Below are 19037 nucleotides of genomic sequence, written 5' to 3' on the forward strand. Positions count from 1 at the left end.
TTGTCTGGGGAATTTTATTTGGCTTTTGCCTGAGTTATTAGACAAGTTACTAATGGGCTGGGTTGAAATCCAAAACTGGATCAACCATAATTCACATACTACAGTGAATGCATATAATAAGCATTTAATAAACACTGGTTGAAATTAAGTCAGTTGAATTGAACTGAACTGAACTGAAAAATGAAAGACTTGTGTGGTTCAGCAAATTAGAACATTCTGTTAAAAATGGACAATCCAATTGCTTGCCCTACAGCGACATGGTCTGCCTCTATACAGAGTGTAGCTGTATAAGCAACCACATGCTTAGCTAGCCATGTATTCAAGCACTAAAGGCAGGTTATTTCTGTTGCATAATGTCATTGTGAGTTTCCTGTCTTTGTAACTCAAAAAATATGGGCCTTCACAAGCCAAGGAGGAAGGAATGAATTATTCAACAATGGTGTTGGGAAAATTGGCTCATTATCTGGAAGAACAAAAAAATGTTCAAATACGGTTTTCACCTCAGACCACACAACAAAATAAATTCCAGCTGATGTTAATTAATGAAACGTAAAAAGTAAAATCATCAAAAATTGGAAGAGCGTCCGTGGATCAGGATTGATAGAAAGGAGGGGGTGGGAAACAAAAGCACCTCTGTTTTTATATTATATTTCTCCATTGTCTTTTAAAAAACAGTAAGCAACAAGTTCATCCATAATTTTCAAAATGAGGAGAAAATGTAGGTGAATATTTTATTGATCTTGGAGTGATGACTTTCAAAACTTAAAAGCAATGGAAGAAACACCAAAAGAAAACTCAATAAATTTGGCACAAATTCTGTATGTGAATAAAAGCATCAAAATGTAAAAGATACATGACAAATTGGGGAAACATTTGCAACAAATATTAACCAAATGTTGATATCATAAATGTATAAAGAACAATTACAACATAATAAGAAAAACATACACCCTAAATCAGAAAAAGATAAAATTGATGTTGCACAGAATATATTTTTTTAAAAGTTCAATAAAGTAATAAATAAATGTACAACAATTGTTGTACTAGGATGTTCATCATAGCTTTTATTATGGTATAAAAAAATAAGGACTGATCTCAATGTGTAATAAAAGAACATTAAGTGGACTCTTGTTTAAAGAATATGTAAAATGGTATGGGGATATTCTAATTCTTTAATATATTCTAATATTCTAATTATATTCAAAAAAGACTTCAAAACGAAATACAGAATATTTACTTCTCTGAAACATATATGTGTGTGTTTTTATGTGCACATGCATGCAAGAAAATGCTTAGAAGGAAATATATCAAAATATTAGCAGTTCTTGGTAGTGAGATTATTGTCATTTTAATTTTTTTTATATTGTAATTACTGTTTTTTATAAAACGCATGCATTATTTCATAATTAGAAAAAACAAAAGAAACATTTAACTTAAGCTCAGTCTTTTTTCCTTTCAAAAAATTCCACATATTAAGTTTAACATCTTTAACCAGAAAAACTACTGTGGAAACTTTGAATGAAAGACATTGAACATTATTTCTGTGCATCTAACTTTCATGGATTTCTGGTTTAACATAGAGCATAAAGACAGTGAATTAATTTAATTTTAACCTGACCCATTTACTATCTATGCCCACACTCACTCTTTTTTCACTGTCATCTCCTTTCCTACTGGTCTGCTTATTTTTTGCCAAAGTGCTAGCTAATATGGGACACCTTGGGAGTGTAAATTGCACTTTTTGAAATAGATCATGTCTTTTTTTACATACCTTGGAAGTATTTAAATGAAATAAGTGGTACAAATAGCTGAAAGGTAAGCCCTTAGGGATAAGTTCTGTTAAATTTCTCCTCATCAGGAAAGTGGAGTTAGGCCCACATTATAAATGTTTTTTCATCATTTGGACAAGTCCTATTAATGGGATGCTTTCTGCTCCAGGTGTAAAGCATCCAGATCGTCCCTAAATAAACACAAGTCACCCTCATGCTTTAGCCACTTAATATCTTTCTTCAATAGTTTCACTTCTTGTCTTCCTGGACCCCCTGTACAGTTATTGGCTTCCAGTGTGTTTTGTTTTTTGGGGGGTATTTGGGGGGGTTGTTTTTTTTGTTAAGTAGAACAGAAATATGGCTGTGAAGGGTGGATAAAAAGCAGACTTGAAAACAAAATTGGCAGAAGACACTTTCCAGTCCTATGTGCCATATTGGTTTTTAAAAACGGCAGTCGGGCTTCCCTGGTGGCGCAGTGGTTGAGAGTCTGCCTGCCGATGCGGGGGACACGGGTTCGTGCCCCGGTCTGGGAAGATCCCACATGCCGCGGAGCGGCTGGGCCCGTGAGCCATGGCCGCTGAGCCTGCGCGTCCGGAGCCTGTGCTCCGCGACGGGAGAGGCCACGGCAGTGAGGGGCCCGCGTACCGCAAAAAAATAAAAAATAAAAAAAATTAAAAAGACAGTCATCCATCTAACATGGGTGGAGTCCATCCCTGAATAAATTTATTTCCTTGGTAATACCCAGAATTTGATTATTACTGAATGATCGTTTGCAATAAGCATTGCCCTTTCCAGATAGCCTCCTTAAAAATATAAATACTCCTAAAAATGGACTAAAATTTGGACTAAATACTCCTGAAGTTGGACTAAAATTTCGACTAAGTATGCCTGAAAATGGACTAAATACTCCTGAAAATGGATGACAATTTGGGCCAAATGCACCTGAAAATGCACTAAATACTCCTGAACATGAACTATAACTTTCAAAATAAATTCCCCTTCTACTCACACAAGAGATGGGTTTTCTTTAAGATTTCATTTGTTATTAGCAAAACTTTGTGGGCCCAGAGTGAAAGGTTCCACAAAAGGAGGATGGGAGAAACAAAACCAAAAACAAAACAAACCTTGTAAACTTTATAATACGTACTGGGTAAGCCCCATACTCGTCCTGGCAATGTGCTCCATACATTCACTCCCACCTAAGTGAGTGCTGTCAGTAGGTGGTAAGCGGAGGGCCAATTCAGGGGGACAGCTGCAAGAGGCCAGGGGTAACCCTTGCTGCCCACTGCTTCTGTACCATTAATGTCCAGGGATATACCAGTGGGAGATGGGCATCTATAGAGCAGTCAGATATAAGCCTCTGGATCAGCCTCTTTATCAGAACAGGAAGGGTAGGACCATGAGACCACTAATGAAAAACTCACATTTTGTCAACCCTGGCCCTGCCTCAGCTAAAACAATAAAATGTGAATTGCAGAACATGCTCAACAACAGGAAACAACACCGGTAATGAGGGTGTTTTTGGTCAACAGTGGCAGTTTTCCCCACGGAGGTCTTGATGAATGCCCTCAGCAAATCGAGAGAAAGGGATGAAGCTTCCATATCGGGAGTGCTGACCACACACTCACGTAATGATGTTCATCCATCTCTGACATCCTTGCCCAAGCCATGCGCTTGAGGCAGAGCCGTACACCTTGTCCTGGGACAGGTGATGAAACCTGATGACAGTCTTTTCCTGCTCCCCTTCCAGCTGCATCACAATGGCTGCTAATAAAGATGCATAGCTTGTATGCTGTCCATCTGTGTCCCAACAGCAAATATGGAATTGTGTTTTCCTCTTTGGGCGGCTCCCAGCCTAGAAAAATGTCCTAGGAAAGACAAGCCAACCTTCAGCTGACCTCTAAGTGCTTTCACTAGGCTAGACTTCAATACTTCTAACAGTGCTTCCAGATCTTTTGCTTCCATGAAACATATTTGTTTATTTTAAAAGTACAAAAGAACTGTAGTCATCTTGCTAGCAATCCAATAGAATCAAGCCTTGCTCACAGAAAGCACTTGGAGTCCAGTGTGTGGGATTTTACTCTGGGTTGTTTATTTTCTGTTTGATCCAAGAGATTCCAGAGGGTGGGTCAAAGTTTTTAAAGCAGGGTTTGAAAAGGACTTGGAGAAGTTTTGCTTTGGAAGCCCAGGAAAAAATTTGAGATTATGATCTACTTTACAATATTATTATTTGAGCATCTATGAGGATTTATTGGTGTCTGAATGTAATCATTCTCTAAGGCTTTTATGTCCTGACAATTTGGCATTAATGTTTTGGGGGACTTTTAAGCTAAACAGCAATACTAACACCTAATATTGCCAAAGCAAATAGCACAGATATATTGGCCTTCTCTTCCTTCTGCTCAGAAGCAGATGAATCAAATCAATTGAATTTCTACCAAGAACCCTGAACAGCAAAACGTAGAAGATACAGTTAACTCGGAAATCTCTCCCCTTTCCCCAGTCATGGAAATGGCATTTATGGGAATAATCTTTATGGGAATAATTTATAAGGCAAAAGAATCCACTCACATGTGGCACTGGAAGGGGATCCAGGCCCAGGGCTTGCTGGGCTGTGACAACAAGGCCACTGTGCAGACAATGACAGTAAATAAGTACCTAAATATGGGGGGATGGGGGCAGGCAGCTCCAGGACCTGCAAGTAGTCAAGGAGCAGGGGTAGCAAAGGATGCTACTTGGAACACAGTCCACACACAAATTAAAAAGATGTCTCCATATATATAAATACATTGGCAGGTGTCCCATATAGAAACAGAGGGTAGCCAAAAGTGTAACTTTTTCGGCTTTTCCCATAGTGGGAAAACTATTTCGAGCTCTCCAAAGCCACCAAAGTCATAAAATATGCTTCAGACAAATAGGGTAAACACATCCTCTGCAGGCAAAGATGGTATATATGCTGTTCTCACTTTTCCTCATAGTTATACATTCACAAAAATGTCAGAGTTAAAGAGACCATAGATACAGCCTGGCTGGCTTAATGGTGGCACAAACCAAGATCTGATGGTTTCTCAAGGCCCTTTAAATGATTCTCATTAGATTTAAACACAAGCTCTTATAATTCTTCATTTGATTCATTAGAGCAAGCCTCCTTTATTTAAGAAATGTTTTATAATCTTTAAAGACTTTCCTATTTTGGGCAAGACTTTTTGGCCCATTCATAATACTTATACATACTTGTAAGTGTATGGTGTTAAAGAATATATATGTGTGTGTGTGTGTGTGTATCACACATACACACTCATATAAGTTTATGAGCCTCTATCCTCTATAGAAAGAGTTCATAAGAAGAGTTTGTAAACTTCGGCCATGTCTCCTGCCCTGCCCTTTTCATTCCTGCTTCTTCAAACCCACATCTCTCTAGGTCCTAGAAAAGAATAATAAAGTTGCTTGTGATGACACACCTATGAGATTTATGCTGAGTTCTTTGTTGTTGAATTACATTTTGGTAAGACAGAGGCATTGTCAATGCTACACGAAACAGTTAGTTAATCCCCTGTGCCTCAGTTTTCTTGTCTATAAAGGAAGGATAATAATGGTACCTAACCTACCTCATGGGTTTGTCATGAGTATCAAAAGTGATAATACATGTAAAAGACTTGGAGTAGTGTTTGACACATACTTAACACTTGAAATATTGTACTATATTAGTGTACAATGCCATAAATTACAAGATGAGTTACCACTGAATTGGGTTAGAATTCAAATCAAATCAATAAATATGCATTATCTACTCTTTGGAATCACTATTGCAGAAAATACATATTCATCAGTGGACACTCAGTTTGTACACCATTAAATGTTTATTGGTTATCTGAGTGGACCATGGGAAATCAGGGTTAGAGTATTATTCTGCTTTCACTATCTGGTACTAGGAACATTCAGACAGGAAGAATTCAGTCATTGAAATTGGGACCTGTCCAGAATATGAGGTTAAAGAAATCTATTAATAAATGTGACTTCAATAATTAAAGATGTACACATAGGCATCATGCATGCTCAAATGACATTTTGTTAATAGTCTGTCCTGGCAGTTTGGGGTGTTCTTTTAAGCGTTTTAGCAGCAACAAGCTGCTTCCTAGTCAGACATCTTAAAATAACTATGTCATTACATAAACATTCTACATCCACCTTATGCCAACCCGTGTTCTGTTTCTTTTGGAAGGGAATGAAATAAGATGAATAGACATGACCCAGAAGCCTGTGTTATAGAATGCTAGCGTTTTTTAAGAGGGTGGATATTCCTAAATTGGTGAAAGAGGACCAGTGTTAAAGGTATGACTGACCTTTGCAAGATTATTTTACTGCAAAGATTCTTTGGTTTTACAAGCTGACATGCCAGAGTCAACATAAATAAGGTGCTAGGGGAATACTGCCACAGAGGAAGGAGCATAAACATATGTAGCTATCTCAGCATGACCAACTGGGCCCTGGGGAGGGGACCTGGGCACTCTGAAATAAATAAATAGCAAATATGACCTGGCCAACAATTTTATTGTTTTCAGAATTAAACTGCATTAGAAAAAAATCAGATATAGTGACCACCCTTACATAGGCAGACACAGGTTCTAGGCAACTAAGTTCAGCCTCCAAGCAAAGCTCTTGCATTAGTGGAACTCAGGTAGTAGTGAGTCAGTTCAGACTGATATTTGGATCCAAGTCAAATAGATCCCAGAAGGAGAAATCAGATTTTTCAGTGAATAAGAGGAGGCCCAGCAAGTGGGGAGTTGACATTGAGAGAGACAGGGAAAGGGGAAAATATCTAAGGATGGTTTAGGCAGTTAGCATGGAAGAAGCTGAGGAGCATCTAATTTGTAGTCAACTAGATGCATTAGACAAGAAGGTCAGAGGCCAACTGAATCTGATATCTCGGTTGTATTCAGCTACAAAGAGAAAGTCGAGGGACCAGGGATCAAAACTGGAAGCAACAGACAGTCTAACTGGGTCTGAGCCACTAGGGTAATCCCTCCAGAAATTAGGGCTTTATTGCTAGACAAAAACTTGCTTGATATTTTTACTAACAAGTCCTCAAAGATGGCACCCTAATTGAATTTGGATTGGCCTTGTGACTCACTTTGACCAATAGGATTTGATGGATGTGACACTGTGTATCTTTGGAGCAGGGCCTTAAGAGACTTGCAGCTTTCACTTTTACCTGTTAGGTTGCTCTCTTGAAACTCAGTGGACATGCTGTGAGAAGCCCAAATTGCCTAGAGAGACCACATGGATGAGAACAGAGTCCCTCTGATCAACAGCCCCAGCTGAGTTCCCAGCAAAGCCAGCACCAGCCATGGAAGGAAGTTATCTTGGATGTTCAGCCAAGTCAAGCCCCCAGGATGCAGCCCCCATCACATTACATGGAACAGAAGAACCACACAGGTGAGCCCCGTCAACTCACAAAATCATGAGAGATAGTGAAATGATTATTGTCGTAAGCCACTCAGTTTGGGGACATTTGTTACATAGCAACAGAAAAGTGAGTCTGTGAAGGTTTCAGGGAAGATAAAAGCAATAAAAACTAAGCAACAATTATATCAGAGGCATTTGAAATGATGAACTTGATTTTTTTTAAAAAAACTTAAATTTCATTTAACATACCCTCTTTAGGAAGACAGGGCTTTGTGTAATATATGAAAGAAAGGCTTCTATCAAAAAAATACTTAAACAATCTTTTATGATTGAAGAGCAAACTTAATTTATCTAAGTAGTTTACTTGTTGTGCTACTATGATGCAATTGAAAGTAGGATGTGGTGAAATAGAGAGGTTGAAAGAAAATGTCAGATTTTACAGCTAGTTTCACACACAAAATCGGCACCAACAAATGAATGTGAGTATCATGTCTTCTCGACATTGCTGTTCCTTAATTTGCTGCTATAGCTAGACATATGATTCCTTGCATTGAAATTCACAACCTTAAGAAAGGCCTCTGCTCATCATAGTTATATGCCATTACCTCTGTGTCTGTTCCAGAGGCCGCCAACTTACAAAGCATCACATCAAGCGTAAGTGCCAGAGGATAGGAGAAGATCAGAAGAACGGGTCAGATTTGGGAACAAGTTAGAAAGGAAGCCCAGGTTCTAAATCAGCACCCTGATGGTTAATGTCACAGCCTTTGCCAAAACATCAAAGTGAGTCACAATGGGCCACAGTGAGTCAAGGTGGGACAGGGTGAGAAAAGGTTTCAGGAAATCAGGAAGTCAAGATAGAGGTGAGCATTTCCCTGATTATCTAAGGTCAATAACTATCCAAGGGTCTGGAAACTTTGACATCAAATAAGGAAAAACGTAACTATCAGGTCTTAGAGTCCAAGCTTGCTAAGGTCTAGAATCTAGAAATCATGGAGATCAAAACAATTACCCCAGCAGTTGGAACTCAGAAGTAACCTCAAGGTTCTTTCATACTCTTTCTGAGAATAGCAAATGGTGACCAGAAGAGAACAGAACCATGCCTCCTAGGTACTTATAGAACTGAATTCTTTTCTCTTATAATTAAAATAATCAGGCTGATTCTAAAATGGAGGTTGAAGTCCTATTACTTTTTATTCTCTATGACTTTTAAAGTATGGAAAAAATACTGCTGGAATAATTCCATTACATCTGTTCCCATCACTTGGCATTCACTGCCCATGCAGAGCATGCCTTTGTTGGCGCAGAGCACATAACTTTGGAGGGGGAGGGTTCCTCCCTTTGCAGAATGGTCATGACTGATGTGGACCTATATGACTACACTGTTGTCTTTGATTGTCTTCACTGTAGTGTGACTTCAGGAAGTAGGACAATCTCCTGAAGCCACGAATTAAAACCCCCATTCCTTCATCATCTGTTTCTCAAAGGAGCAACTAGATGAAAATGAACAGCCACCTGGAGGGCAACCTTTCTGAAGAATCGTGACCAAAAAGACACTTTGTCTGAACCAAATACAGACCATGTTTGGAATGGAAGATTTCTCACTGCAGATCCAAATCTTAAGTGACAGCTTCAAAGTCCTCTCAGATAGTATTGGCTTGAAGTCCCCTAGGAAGGGCTGGGAACCCAAGTGGACACACTGGTAATTCATTTCATAAGGGAATTATGACTTAACCAAATGATGAATCAGGAATATTTCTGCAGAATGTGGTGGCAAAAATCTGTCCCTCTCCTTCAGAAAGCTTAGCAAATGAAACTCAGTTCAGTGGCCAGAAGAGCTATTGGGTTTTCATGAGATCCTCATGACTGATTATAGGTCTGGAAATGGCATATCTCCAGGTGGGAATATCTTAAAATCTCTTAAATTTGTACTAATGAGAAGAGTAACCAATTTGTAAATGATGGGGTTTTTAAACAAATTAAGCTTACAAATTTCAAATGCATACAGTAACTCTAGGACTGACAAGTGAAATGCATTAGGGACCTGCTTTAATGAATAGAGGGATTAATTTTAATTAGTATATTAGTTGTTTGCTTATAAATGGCAATAACACTCTAACTCATAAATTCCAAATTAACATAATCCAAACACATTTTTATTGTAAAGCATTCTCTAGTATCTAACTCAACAAACTTTTATGGAGAATCAACTCTCTACTAGTCTCCATGGTAGATACTACACTTGCAAAGATTAATCAGATATAGTCTCTGCCTCAGGAGTTGACAGTATAGTGAGGAAGGATGTAGTTAATTATTATATCATGTGATAAATGCTATGCTTTTGTGGTAAACAGTATGCTTTCAGAGGATGGAGGGATGAGTTCAAATCTACATGGAGAATGCATAAATATTTCATAGGAGAAATAATATCAGACTTGGGCCTTAAAGACTACATAAGAGCTCACCAAATGGAGAAGGGTCAGAAATGTACCATAGTGGAGAATAAGCATGAACAAAGGGATGATGTTGTGAGGAAGTGAGGCATCTTTGGGAAATGACTGCAGCAAAGGGAGCCTGGGAGGGAGGCAGGATATGAGGCTGGAAAGAAGTGTGATGCAGACCACAAATGCCTTTAAATCTCTTTGGAGTTGGGACTTTATCTTATAGACACTGAGGAGCTAGAAAGAGTTAGAAGACAGAGAGCAATCGGAACAGATTCCTGTGCATGGAAATGATAACTCAATCAGAGGTCCCCTCTGCTTCAGAGAGAATTAGGATTTTTGTAGTAAGAAAGCAACATGAAAGAGTCCATTTCAGCTTTCAACTTCTAAAATATCAGTGAAAGTCACTGCTTTTAATTTGCAAGAACCAAGATTTTGAGAGGAGAAAAAGGTTTTGCATATCAAAAGGCAAAGCCCGGATAGAGCTGGCAGAATGTGTGAGAACACAGTAAAGAATTACTAATTACTGCCTAGTCCCTGAATCACTATCCCCACCGCCCACATGGCTTAAGACCAATAACTCACTAGTCCCATACAACATTCTTTCATCAATCTAGAGTCTCTCTGAAATGATGATAAAATAACAAGGACGAGATGATTGGGTCCAATCCAGAAGTGTTAATACACCCATAGGGCAACTCAAAAGTTTATCCATAAACAAACTGAGAAGAGAATAGAAAAGAAGTAGAAGAGACTTCCCTGGTGGTGCAGTGGTTAGGAATCTGCTGCCAATACAGGGGACATGGATTTGAGCCCTGGTCCGGGAAGATCCCACATGCCTCGGAGAAGTTAGGACTGTGCGCCACAACTACTGAGCCCTCAAGCCACAACTACTGAAGCCCGTGCGACTGGAGCCCCTGCTCCACAACAAGAGAAGCCACCGCAATGAGAAGTCCATGCACCACAACAAAGAATAGCCCCTGCTCACCACAACTAGAGAAAGCCTATGTGCAGCAACAAAGATCCAACACAGCCAAAAATGAATAAATAAAATAAATAAATTTATTTAAAAAAAAAAAAAAAGAAGTATAAGAAAGAACACTGTGTTGCCCAGATAGGCATTCTACAAAATTTCTGGGCAGTGAGGAGACCAATGGGGCTCCCTGAACCTAAAGGACCACTTGGAGAAGTGGGACTCAACCTGGAGAGAGAACCCAGCCTCTGAGTGAGCACCTCCAGTGGCCAGAGCCAGGGAACTTGGAGGGAGCTAATCCTGCCTCCTCTGATTGTCCCCAGTTGAGTGAGCATCACCAGTGTTGCTTCCCCAGGGGGGCTGCTCGAGCTGTCCCTCAAGGACATCTCGTGCATAATTGCCTGCACTTGGACAGCGTGGAACATGCCGAGGCCTCCAGACTGCCCCATTCAGCCAAATTCCCCTATGTGGAACAGCCCCCATCTTCAAAAGTCTAGGACACTTGTAAGCCTCAAGGAAGTGAGACCTTGACCCCATAGAGGAGAGTACCTTCACACCTCAACTTAGAGGAGAGGGCAGGGAGTTGGAGGCTGAATGAGACCAGCTTGAGATTTCATCTCAGGTGCAACACTGGAGAAACCCACTTCTGCATAAAAGCACATGAATAGATTTCAAGATATATCTACCCATATCCCTGCCCTCAGTACATTTTTGTAACCCCACAAAGAATTTTTTTTTTTTTTTTTTGTGGTACGCAGGCCTCTCACTGCTGTGGCCTTTCCCCTCACTGTTGTGGCCTCTCCCATTGCAGAACACAGGCTCCGGACACGCAGGCTCAGCGGCCATGGCTCACAGGCCCAGCCGCTCCGCAGCATGTGGGATCTCCCCGGACCGGGGCACGAACCCATGTCCCCTGCATCGGCAGGTGGACTCCCAACCACTGTGCCACCAGGGAAGCCTCCCCACAAAGAATTTTATTTGTCTCTACCGTAAGAGAGCTGGACTTCTGACCTTAAACAATTCCCCCAGAAGGCACCAGTGGATACTGCCACTTCTCAGTTGTCCATGGAAAATGCAATTGTGTCTTGGGGAGAGCATTATGTCATTCAGGCAGTCACGTACCTTTAAGCAATTGATCAAAACACACGGGACATGTAAAGGCAGCTCTTTGCACTCATCAGTTATGAATATTTGAAAATACTTATTCCTCATGTCAAGTTCTGAAGGCCACCAACTCCCTAACAAAGATTCAAGGCACGAGTACAAAGTCCTAATCTATTTTAATGGATGAATCAGGCCACAAATATACATGTTCATACTTTACCAGATTTCTTTATTCCCACCGAGATGAAGGAATGCATTGAAGGCCAATAGTAGTAATTTTCAATTGAATAAAATGGTTGCCCAGTTTTGTTGCCAGCAGATAGGCATTGAATACCCAGATTTTCTTCCTAGTTGTTTTCCATGTACAAATGCCTGAAAAAAGAGAGAGGAAAAACAAAGACACAGCCATGTCCTCTGCTCTGCTCTCTAGGGCTGTAGAATCCTACAGGATCCCCCAAATTAAAATCTAAGGGTGTTGATTTTATGAACTCCCTGATATTAAGGCATAGGAGAGCCTTAGGAGGAAACACCAACCTAAGAGAAAAACTGTTTTGCTTCCATGAATGGGGCATGGATTGTATTTAAGAGAGAAATTTAGGAGAGAATTAACTCTTGACCTTTCTGGAGGATGGCTAAGAAGAATAAAGTGTATAAACTAAAAAAAAAAAAAAAAAAAAAAAAAAGGGAATGCTCATGTAGTAAAGAATTACTAATCACTGCATAATCCCTAAATCTGTATCCCCATGTGGTCTAAAACCGACAACTTTTAGTTCTATATACACACCATTATTTTATTAATCTTGAGCCTGAGATGATGACAAAAAACAAAGAAACAAAAACAAACAAAGAAAAAAGAGAAGAGATGGCTGAGTTAAATCTACCACATTGGAGTCCAGAGGAAGAAGGTAAGGTTCTTCTAGGATCCTAGATGAAAATAAAATTTCTTGGGGGCAGCAAAAATGAACTTGGGAGAGAAATTCAAATGTACTATTGAATAATCTCACACCATGAATGGGGTTTGTCACATACCCAGTGGGGAGAAAACCTCAAACTGTCTCTGCTCGTCCCCACTCCAGTAGAGGAATCAGAGATTTTCCACCCACAGCAGCTGCATCTCCTCCAGATGTCCCACTTCTGAAGTTTTGCTTTGTGGGGTTTGCAGATGTCCTGATCATTAACAAGAGGTTTTTCTGTATGGGAATGTAGCAGGGCTGAATCTCTGATATGGGGTCATGACTGCTGCAAGACCAACAAGGGAAGGGCAGACAGGTGTTGATGGGATTAGAAAGCATATAGATATTTCAAGAAAGTTCTTCCTACAGGTGCTTGAGAAAAATGAGTCGTGCACAGAGGAATCAGGGGGCAGATTGGAGGTAGGAGAGGCTAGATGCAGGGCAATGTGAGAAAGAGGACCTTGAACTGGCAATGGCTGTGGGAATGGAGGTGAAGAAGAGGAAGATTAGGACGACTTTCAGGCTTTAGCTTGGGTGACAATAGATTGCAACGTCATGTTCCAAAATAAGAAACAACTGGGTAAGGAAGAAAATAATTTGCAATTCTGGCGACAAAGCCAGATTGCATTGGGAAGAAGAATAAAGGTAATTTAAGGAAATGGAGATTTGAATTACCGGTTCAAAAGTCAGGACATGAAGGGAAGGTGAGAGGTGTAACATACAACCTACGGCACACTGAGAAAAATCTACTCTGCTGCTCTTCAACTGACTCCCCTTTCCAGCCCCTGGTGGTGGAGAAGCAGGCTAAGATCCAGATCATTCATTAACCTCACAAATTATGGCCCAACCCTCTCTTCTTATTAATGGAAGCAGGTTACACACACACACACACACACACACACACACACACACACACACACACTTCAGACTCAACAGATACTTTCTACTGCTGCGATTTTTCTTGTTTTATCTCCAGCACAAAAAAAGAAGGAACTGATCAGCATTCTCTGTAGAATTTCCCTCCTTGGAAATCAGAGTTAATTAACATCTACTGAACCCTTCCTGGACACATGGCACAACACCAAATTCCTAAAGGAAAATGAGGATGGATGGGTAGGCGTGGCACTAAAAACACATCAGAGAAAGAGCAAGCCAGTTTAACAGGTTAGAGCCAAGTTAAGCACTTTTTCTTCCCATGGCTGTGAGACTCTGCCCCATCAATAAACAAACATACTCATAATAGAAAGTATTTGCATGCATAAATGAATAGTATTTAATTTCTTAAACTCAATTCATAAGCTCAAATACTGAGCCATCTGTAATCACCTCCTTACAAGTAATAAAAATAACTGTGAGTATAACATTTTAAAAATTGTTCACACTAACATCTACAAGCCCCATCAGTCCCTCACGCGCCGTAGCACTTGGAGATCAGCAGGTTCACCTTAAACTACAACACACGTAAACCCTGATCCCATGTTCATTGGCTTCTCTTTGCTTATGACACTGTTTCTCAATGCAGGCTACCATTAGCATGATGGGGTGCTTAAAAAAATACAGATGCCTGGGTTGCCCACCCACAGACTTTATATCTATGGAAGTTGGACCCAACTAATGATATCTTTGTTAATCTCCCAAGAGGATTCTAATGTGCAAACCCATGGGATACCCTGTATCTCTAGGCGTATCGGTCAAACCTGAATCCCATCGACTTTTCCAAATCTACCTTCAACTACTTCCTACAAACACTAGTCACTGAGGAAATGGCCTGAGGATTCCTGCTTCCCCCATTGCTCATATATCTACCTGGGGCATCCCCCCATTTCCCCTCCTTTCCACAGACTTCTCTTCAAGTTCCAGTTCAAGCCAAGCAGAAAGTAAATTTATTTCTAAGCCATATATCCTGGTGCCAGGCTATTTCAGCATTTCAGTTTACTGGCAAAGAAAGTTGTCACCAGAGTCATTGTTCAAAGAGATCATTGTGACAGGGAAAGACCACAGCTATTCAGTCCCTCCCTGTCTAGGTTTGGGTGTGGCGTGATATTCACTATGCACATTGCATACAATTCAAAGACGTCCAGTGTATGTTTATTCCCCCAAATTTAAGTTTCTCTCTAATAGCTTTCAGTTTTAAACTGACTTATCTAACTTGCACTCAAACTCATCCCCCTTGAAAACATGTTTAAGGCTCTTCAAACTGAATACTTCCCCACAGGGCAGCAAGAATCAGTGTACAACCAATAGGAGGTGTCCATCACTGGCCTTTGGACCAGATGAAGTGCCCGTGGAGGAGCTGGGATAGAGAAATTAGGGAAAGCCTCATGATGGTCTCACCAAATACTTAGATCTGAGAAGACTTTTTAAAATTTTTGACCTAAACAATGAGAACAACAGAATGGTACTCTGATCTGCTCTCTTATCTGAGGAATACACCCCATAGGCACAATTACCCAGTTTCCAGTGGGTAATTACCCAGTTTTCCTCCTAAAGTGTTAGAACCCAAACAGTCTGCTCTCTGCATGGAGACCGCTCTGGGGAAGAATATCTCCCACTGCCTCCTACCAGATGTCCACCTGCATACAACGAGTGGCATCTAAGCCTGGTTTCTGTCCTATATTTCGAGACTCTGGATAAACAAGGATTGTATGGCTGAGAGAGAAACTCAGCTCCTAAGGCAGTTGTGTCCACCTCGCCGGCGCTCCGAATCTCTGTAATTAGCCCAGAGGAGGCGGAGCTGGAATTCTAGGCAGGAGGATCCCTGAGTGGGAAGTGAGTGTGGGGCTTACAAACATGGGGACGTGAAGGGTTCCCTGCCTGCCTCTGTCTCCGGTCCAAATACCAGGCTTGTAAAAGTCAAAACTATCTCAGTGACAGACACTGGAGACAGAAATAGTAGAAGGGAGTTTCCGATGTAAATCCCTCCCTGGATATTTATTTTCCTGTCACTGAAATGGCCAAGTATCTGAATACCTGTAGACTGAGTTTGTCTTTATTTCACAGCAGGAAATAACCATTTTTGTAAGGTATCTGAATACCTGTAGACTGAGTCTGTCTTTATTTCACAGCAGGAAATAACCATTTTTGTAAGTTCCCTTTCTGTAAGATGCATATAGATAGATAGATAGATAGATAGATTATTCCTCATGCCATCATTACTCCTGAGGACTTCGGTGATACACGGTGACAGCACACGTTCTCAGAGAGCAGACTTGATTTGGGTCTCCCAGTAACTTAAGGAACTTGCTTTGGGGAAGGTGAGGAGAAAATGAGGAGAGGCGTACAAGTATCAAGAACTATAATCTGAAAGCTGGAAAGGCCAATTAAAATGCCCTGCATGAAATCTGAAAGGAAACGATTGCAAAGGAATAAAACTTTATTAAGTATCAGACCTTCTGCTTTTGTGCGCTCTCTCTCTCTCTCTCTCTGTCTCTCTCATATCCACGAGCACACACGTGTACATGAATGGGCATGCGCGTGCACACACACACACGCAATGGAATGGCTTTTATTCACTCTCATTTTCCAGATGATGAAATTAAAGCCAGACAGGCAATGTCAAGGTCATAGCTAATAACTAGCAGAGATAAGTCTCCAACCTACCCATGTGCACATCTGTGTTATCCCTACTTGCCGAATTGCTTATACTTCCTTGATGAGTCTGTTTTCTTTCCCCCGCATCAAACAGCTCACTGGCTCCCATGCCTAAACCAGGAAAAAGTAGAGTGCAGAGGTTAAGAGAGAAGGCTCTAGGGTCAGAGTGCTGAGTTCAATGCCCAGTTCCTCCACTGTCTAGCTGTGCAATCTTGGGCAAATTATTTAATCTCTCCATCCTTCAGTTTCCTTACCTATAAAATGGGGGTGATGAGGACACCGTCTGCTTCAGAAGCCATTTAAAAGATTAAAGAAGACAATACAGGTAAAACATTGAGAACAGCACCTCGCATTGCAGGCAAGACATCGACTTTTACTGGGTTAAGCCACGGTGATTTTGGAGTTGTCTGTTTCTGTAGCCATTGCCTAGCCTGTCATAACCAATATATTGATAGTTCAATAAATGTCAATTAAATTAATTTTGATTGAGTCATTATGTATTAAAATTTTGTGGCAAGAACTGTTCCTGAAGGGAACTGTGGTTTTTGGCTTCTATTGTATCCCTGAAGTCAACCAACTGTCCTGTAAAGAATAATTTTCAGTTGTGTTCTAAAGATCAGATTTCTTCTGATGAATAACATTATCTATCAATATATTCATTATTTGATCATCAATGTATCAGCACACTACAGAGCACATAATCAGCTCAATAAATAATTTTTTCTCTTATTTCACTCAAGGATTTTAGCAGCTGTTGCTAATCGATCCCATTTAAAAAAAAATAGCCTGTAGTACTCACAGATCTTCTATTTTAAATCTTCTAAAAAATATTATGCTTCTAGACGAAAGACCATAGAGAGATCTGAAACTAAATAAATAATAAATTCCTAAGAAGTCCATTTTCAATAAATGATGAGAATCCAGAAAGTGAGAAAATCTATCTTGGGTATTCCCATCTGAACTGACAGCCTCATTTTAATTTCCATGAATGTGCCTTACTTATAAATTCTAACATTCTCATCTAGAAGAGAGCCTTGCCAGACTTGACCCTGGGTTTCTATTGTTTCCCATTGAATTCAGGGAGTTGAAAGCATAACACTTCCTGTAGCAAGCAATTGGCTTCTGTAGGTTTATTTCCTTCAGTTCCTTGAAGGGGGGGGAAGCCCAAATAAGAAATTTATCGGATGCTAGTCAGAATGAAAAGAGGGACCCTCTGCTGTGTCTGCAACAGGAGATGTGACACAGGTCTACCACTATGGCTCATGACAAACCATAGTAATACTCTGCAAAGATATAAAACAGTGAACTTTATAAAAATGACCAGCAGTTACCTACCCATCCATAGCACATAAATACATAATTAACTTTCTAAACATGGATATTTTGGGCATTTAAAAATGTATACTAATTACTTGATATTCTGCTCATTCCAGGCCAGTTATATAAATACTGAGTTGAGAAACTTCTTAAAATGCACAGAATTAACTTGGTCATCTTCAAGAGTAATTGACTAAATACATTATTAGAGTCTTCTTAAACCAGGTATTGTAGACTCAGTAATCTTTAATGAATTTTGCATCATTTTAACCTAAGGTGTCAAGGCTTAAATAGAATTTGAAATGTAGAGGTCATTGACCAAAGCACGTAACTGTCTTGGGCAGAGGCATGACTGCAGATCACCAGTGAGCTGACTCCTTCGAAACACCACTCAAAATAACATGATAAACGTGTGTTGATTCATCTACTTGGAATATTTCTCATAAAGAATTTACCATTTTAACATCTTTAAAGGAGAAATTTAAATTTTTTCCCAGTTGTTGTGGGAAAGCTCCTCTTTACAAAAGAATATCAACGAATTAAAGTAGAAGGGATGATAGAAATGTTTTAAATCATCATTTTGCAATTGAAGCCCCACCCATGAATGCATTGATTCAGACGAGGAACATCAACAGTGAGCCAAAACCATTGGATAAAATGTTGTGAGGAGAAAACACTAGTCCCAAGGTGTCAAGTGCCATCCCATTGATTACTTGCTAATTGCAAAGAATAAAAGAGAAATCTTGACAATGGAAAGTTCTGGACATCTTATGTTAGCATCATTATCGGTGGGTCCTGCTCAATGATGTTCTGAGATGTAATATGCAGTATCCAGCAATACCTATGAGGTCTTCTTGTTAACAATGTTTAACCTTGTGCTAATCAAGCCTTTAGACTTAACCTGCAGTTTTCAGGAAGTAGAACAACATAAATCACTCCAACTGGAAACAATCAGGCTAATCCAGGATGGAGGATAATCTCCTATGCAGGAGAAGGAGGGGAGGGAGAAGAAAAAACAGAAGGATCCATGGATGATATAAGTGCCCCAGGCTCTGAGAGTAATTTTTTTAGATATGTTCCATAGAAGCCAGTGGGATAATTGCAGAATCTCTCAAAGTAACTATTTTAAAAAGGATAAGGTCCATTTGAACACCCAAATCTTGATATATAAAAGAAAATTAGTCTTTTATATGTATGTATGTATCACTCATACATACAGCACACAAAATATTAAAAATAGTAAATACGAGTCAAATAGTCCATCCCACATGACACAACAATGAGAATTCACCAGAAAACCTAGATCAGCCATTTTCAAACTTTATAACGCATTGGCCACACTTGTGGTATTTGTTAAAAGTGCCGATTCCTGAAGCTTACTGAGTCAGAAACTCTGTAAATATCCTGATGCTGTGTAGCTGAAGGAAACACAGATGAAATTTCTGGAAGCCCACACTACCTGGGCTCTGGTCCTGGCTCCATCTTA

This window comes from Delphinapterus leucas, chromosome 14 (assembly GCF_059928025.1).
Source record: "Delphinapterus leucas isolate spDelLeu-1000000601 "Yukka" chromosome 14, BTC_Dleu_Yukka2, whole genome shotgun sequence".
Classification (NCBI taxonomy): Eukaryota; Metazoa; Chordata; class Mammalia; order Artiodactyla; family Monodontidae; genus Delphinapterus; species Delphinapterus leucas.